The sequence below is a fragment of the Rhinolophus sinicus genome, linkage group LG06, assembly GCF_036562045.2.
Source record: "Rhinolophus sinicus isolate RSC01 linkage group LG06, ASM3656204v1, whole genome shotgun sequence".
NCBI lineage: Eukaryota > Metazoa > Chordata > Mammalia > Chiroptera > Rhinolophidae > Rhinolophus > Rhinolophus sinicus.
In genome coordinates this window covers 18,069,205-18,075,204 of record NC_133756.1, presented here as the reverse complement: position 1 = coordinate 18,075,204, position 6,000 = coordinate 18,069,205, and positions in this window count along the sequence as shown.

Here is a 6,000-nt window from a genome sequence, read left to right as displayed (position 1 = left end):
GATTGACTGTTTTTCTTTGTTCTCTGCTATAGCATGTCCTTTTCCACTTAAAAAAAAAACTTTTTGGACTCCTAGAAAGTTACAAAAATAGTACCGAGTTTAGGTACACCCTTCACCCAGCGACCCCCAATAATAATTAATATCTTACATAACCACAGTAAATGATCAAAACCAAGAAACTGACATTGGGTGCAATATTAGTAACTAAACCACAGACCTTTCAGGTTTCACAAGTTTCTACACTCATTTATTTATTTTTTGGTGTATAGCTCTATGAAGTTTTATCACTTATTATAGATTTGCATAACCACCACCAGTCAGCATTCACAACTGTTCCATCACAAAGAAACTCTCTAGTGCTCCCTCCAACCCTAACCCCTAACAACCAGTGGTCTGTTCTCTGTCACTGGGGTTTTTCTCATTTTGAGAATGTTAAAATTCTTAATTTTACCATGAGATTGTTAACATAAATGGAATGTATCTCAAGTTGTTGGGTTTATCAATAGTTGCTCCCCTTTTTCCTCCACCTTCTTAGATATTAAGTTTTTAATTATTACGGAATATAAATGAAAAAGTCATTCACATGAGAGATAAAGCTCTTCTGAAGTTAAATTAAGATGTCGGTTTATATCAAAGTTTGATATATAAACTGGAAAGAAATGGACTTTGGATCTCTAAATGCTTTCCAACCTAGCTGGGGCTTTCTGAGGTGATAATCTGATAAAACAGTTTATAGTTAGCAAGCCCGAGTATAGTAACGTGGTGGTTCTCTGCTGTTCCCCACCGGAGCCAGGGACCCATTTTTCCCTGCAGCATTGCTCTTTCAGGTTAAAATAAAGACGAGTAAATGGCAGTGATGATTTTGTTTCCCTTTGTTTCCATAGGCATTGTTTGAGTGGTTAGTTATTTTAATAAATAGTGTAGAAGTCCACTTACACATTTCACTGGAGTAAATTTTTGACAATTGTCAAAGCCTCTTCAAGTATGCGCTGTTTAACTTTAGCCCTCAGTGTTTCACCCCAGAAGTGAGTGTAGATATAATTTGTGTTACACATTACTGAAAAAACAATATTACTGAATTAACTGACAGCCTCAATAACTACCATTATCACTAGGAACCCTGTAATTTTCACACCAAATAAGAACCTCTATCTGAACAACAAAAACTACCTGAGGCTTTTTAGGCAAAATCTAATTCCATCACTTTCTGTTACCACATCTAATTTAAGGCCTCTGATAAGATGGTTAAGCAGTTTTCGAGACTAAATTTAGACTGCAGATAAATTGAACAAATCTCTTTTCTACTAAATATATGTCCAGAGAAGAGACCATCGCTGAAACCTACTCTAGAAAATTCTCAAAGAAGAATGTTTTACTATGGGAAGTTATTTGGCACATTAGTTGCTATGATAGCTTTTAGGCATCTTTGGAAAAACCATTAGTACTGGGAAAATTGAATTAAAAGACTTTGGAGATTATTGCCTCTCAAATGACATTTATCTGAATTTTTCATCCAGACCCCCGACATACTGTTTATGAGGACTGACAATTAAGTTCATGAACTCATCCTAGAAAATGTGCTACTTAACTCATTGCTGAATATCACTATGGTCACCTTCAAAGTACTCCTCTTGGGAAGCTATGCACCGACGCCAGTGCCTAGTCTACCCTTCAAAGCAATTTTGGAACTCTTTCTGGAATGGCCATCAGAGCTGTTGTCGAATTACCCTTGATGTCCTGAATGTCATCAAAATGTATTTCTTTCAATATTTGCTTTATCTTTGGGTAAAGAAAGGAGTCATTGGGGGCCAGATCAGGTGAGTATGGAGGGTGTTCCAGTACAGTTATTTGCTTACTAGCTAAAAACCCTCACAGACAGTGCCATGTGAGCTGGTGCATTGTCGTGTTGCAAGAGTCATGAATTGGAGAAAAGTTCAGGACGTTTCTGCCTAAATTTTTCATGCAGCCTTTTCAGCACTTCCAAATAGTAAATTTGGTTAACTGTCCAGTTGGTACAAATTCATAATGAATAATCCCTGAGATATCAAAAAAAAGGTTAGCAATGTCGTTTTGACTCTTGATTTGGACTGACGGAACTTTTTTGGTCATGGAGAATTGGCTGACTTCCATTGTGCACTTTGACGCTTTGTTTCAGGGTCGTATTGGTACACCCATGTTTCATCACCAGTGATAACAGGGCCCAAAACATCATCATCTTGCCTCTCCAAAAGGTCTTGGCAAACTTCAACTCTCCTTGGTTCTGTTTATCAGTGAGCTCCTTCGGGACCATTTTTGCACACACCTTTCTCATGCCAAGATTTTCAGTTAAGATTTTCCTGTTTCTGTATTAGTCTTTATTTGGTCTGCTATGCTTCTCACAGCTAATGATTTTGATGCACAATTCGATGAATTTTTGCAATGTTTTCGTTAGTTCTGCTCATTACTGGCTGCCCTCATCTCTCTTCATCAGTGATGTGTTCTCTCCCCTCAGAAAAACATTTAATCCATTTGTACACTGCCGATTTCTTCATGGCATTATCCCTATAAACTTGGACTAACGTCCCTGATTTCATTTCCACTCTTGCCAAGTTTAACAAGAAATTTAATGTTTGTTCATTGCTCTAATTCAAGCTCAGACATTCTTGCGACAGCACACAAAAACATACAATAATAAACGCCACTCAGCAAGACACCACCACACGTCAACACGAACACAGCTGTGAGACACTGATATACCAAGGTTATGAAACCTTACTGAGCTGTTCGTACAGTGCTGCCAATGTAAAGGCACGGTGGCAAGTTCACGAACTTAATTGCCATGTGGGTGCTACTTCAAATGGAATAAGGAAAAACAGTGGAACTTCTATTATCTAGCTTCCAGGAAAAATTAGTCTGGTTCTAGCCAATTGGCACCCCACCACCCCACCAAATGTCCCCTCCCTCACCTCTGAGCCCCTTGCTGGCATGCTCACTGTCCTTTGCCTTGCTTTGCCTGTGCTACAGACCCGCAGAAGTGGATGTAGGCATGTTAGACAAGCCTTTGCCAGCTGTAAAGACTAGGGAAAACAGATACACCCTGGAAACAGTCATACAACAGTGTATGATTGTGGGGACAGAACCAGGAGTGCAGTTTCCACGCTCTCGCACTCACGTGGAAAGGTGCTCACTCGGGTAGTAAATGGCCATCAACTGTGATTGGATGGCCATCAGCTGTGGCTAGTTGGCCGTCAGTGAGCCATTGGCCACTAATATAACTGCCGTGGCTAGGCTCGCAGCAAATGGGGGCTAGCAAGAAGATGGTGGCTGAGCTAGCAAGAGCGGATTGCAGCTAGCAAGTGAGGTTGGTTGGTTGACAGAGAAGCGGATGGCAGGTTGCAGATAGTGTGGCTCCTGCTTCCTGTGTCTCCAACCCAGCCGCCAGCGAGACTATAGTGGTATGACTCCCCTATCTATGGCTCCGTGGGTGTTCCTTTTTGGCCTCACCATGCTCTGCGTTCTTATGTGGGGAGCCGGACCAGAGACCCCGCATGATACCCTGCATGACAATGATGAAAATCTAAAATGAGTGATCCATGGAGTAAGAAGCCACAGCAGTGTAATCGTGATAGCTTCCATCTTTTTAGGACTCACCACATGCTCATAGGACGCTGTGCAGAGAACTTCACTTGCATTAGTTCGCTTAAGCCTCCTGGCTGAACCCAGCTGGTGATGGTCATTCTCACAGATGAGGAACAGCCTTAGGGAAGTAACTTACTCAAGTAAGTTGCTACCAGAGATTCCTGCTCAAGTATAACTCCAGAGCTCAAGTTCTGAAGCCTCTGAGAAATACAAGTTCCCTGAGGCCTGAGGAATTCAAGAAGAGTGTCCTACAAGAGACAGATCTTGAGCTGAATGAAGGATTTTGAATACTACAGTCAATGCTGTCTGCAAATATACTGTCCTCCAAGCCTCTGTGCAGTGTGTTTTCACCCAAGAAGGACTCCCCTTGCCCTTTGGCCAAGACCAGAAACTGTTTTTTGCCCGAGTCCTGAAGCAGTGATCTACGAGTTTGCCAGTGTTAATGGGTTCGCTCCAATGATTTTCATCGTGGTCATCTCCTACTGATGGCTACTGTAAGGGCTCCGGGAAATTAGAGGAACAAAAGATTTTTCTGTGCCCTTATTTTCTAGACATTACTCACTCATAAGGGCAGAACCATTCCTAGCCTCCTAGATGAACTGAGAGGTCTTTTCTATGCCTGCAAAATAAATTTGATGATAATGTCTTAGGTTGGCAGATTGCTTCACACTTTTCAAAGCATGCTTTCCCACATATTTCCTCGTGTAATACAACCAAACCTCAAGTACATATGGCAGCATCATTAACCCCCTTTTTTTCAGACGATGAGACAGATACAGATAAGGTATAACTGGGCCAGGGTCACACATTTATAGTTAACAACTTAGCGTTCTTCCTTAGCATCTAGCCCAGATGCAGCCACTCTTCCTCTCCCCACCAGCACCTTTTTTTACTTCTATTCAATAGGTAACTAATAGTGATTCCACTGGGCACTGAGCTAGGTGCTGAGCATAAGGTGATGAACAAGACAAACTTACCTGTCTGACTAGACTAGAACTGTCTGTTCCTAGGAACTTGATCTAATGGGAGAGAGACATGTAAACAACAACACAGAGAAGTCAGTGCTCATAGTAAAACTATATAACATGGGAGAATATATTAAGAGAAACTGGGAGGAGAGTTGTTCTGAAAACATTCTAGATTTTTCCAGAATCTTGTAGGAGCAATGGGGAAGAGGTGGTATTTCTGACAGAGGGAAGAGCTTGGTGAAAAACGTGGAGGTATATATAGGTACAGCATAGGAGGAAGGAGTTGAGGGTAGGAAACCAATGATAGGAAAAGGGTAAACAAGTAGAAAGAACACTAAATTAGAAGTCAGCAACTGTCGGGTTCCTCTCATCACTCTGCCCCCAATTCTGTGACGTTGGGCAAGACACCTCATATCACTAGGCTTTCGTGTCCCAGTTTTTGAGGTGAAGAGGTTAGCCATGTAACTCTGACATACTGTGATTGTATGACCAACGATGCAGAAATAGGGTGTGAGGAGTGGTTTACAAGTCCAGAGGAGAGGAAGGCTTCTGCAAAAGAGCGTTGGAGTTGGGCTTTGAAGGGTTTTTATAGGCATAGATGAAAAAAAGGAGATTTTCCTACTTTTTATAATGTGTAATGTAGTTCGCAATTTAAAAAGAAAGGGTATTCAGTTTTCCCCACCAAAATGTTGAATAATAATATCTGTTCAAAGAGATACCAACATATCTTTCTCCAGCTCTGAATTACACATTCCCTGTTTTTAAGAAGCTCAAAGTCCTCTATAGAAGGAAACATCAAACCCACAGAAAGGGGCGTTAGGATTTGGAAGCCTGGGTGATGTTCCTTATCTCCTCTCTGCTTCCCAACCCAGAACTGTCTGGGTCACAGAGAACATCCTCAGAGGAAATCCTGCTTTCCCACTTCCTGGTCAGAGGCTAAACTCCAGGAAAGGACAGATTAGGGGAGAGCCCTGTGTCCTGTCTCTTCCCAGGAGGTCTGAGACCAGGAGGGCAAGGGGGACTAATTAAAAACATAATGGAAAAGATGACGTCAGGTATCCAAGCTGGAGGGCCCTCAGAAATTACTTGCTGCTCGTTGTACAAATGAGGACACAGGGGCCCAAAGAAGGGGAGGGACTTGCTCAAATTCACACAGATTGTTAAGCACAGAACTCAGGATTCTAACCTCCCAGACCATACAATCATGTGCCATGGTATTTGAGTCAGTAAATTAGCATCAAGCCATCAAACCCAGGCCTGCTCTGTTCTCCTTTATACCGTAAGGAAAAAAGGCAACACACACACACACACACACACACACACACACACGCATGCACACACTTTTCAGCCTTCTTACTTTGCTCACATTGCTCCTTTGCCTCCAAACCCTTCATGGGTTCAAAACCCTGTGTAC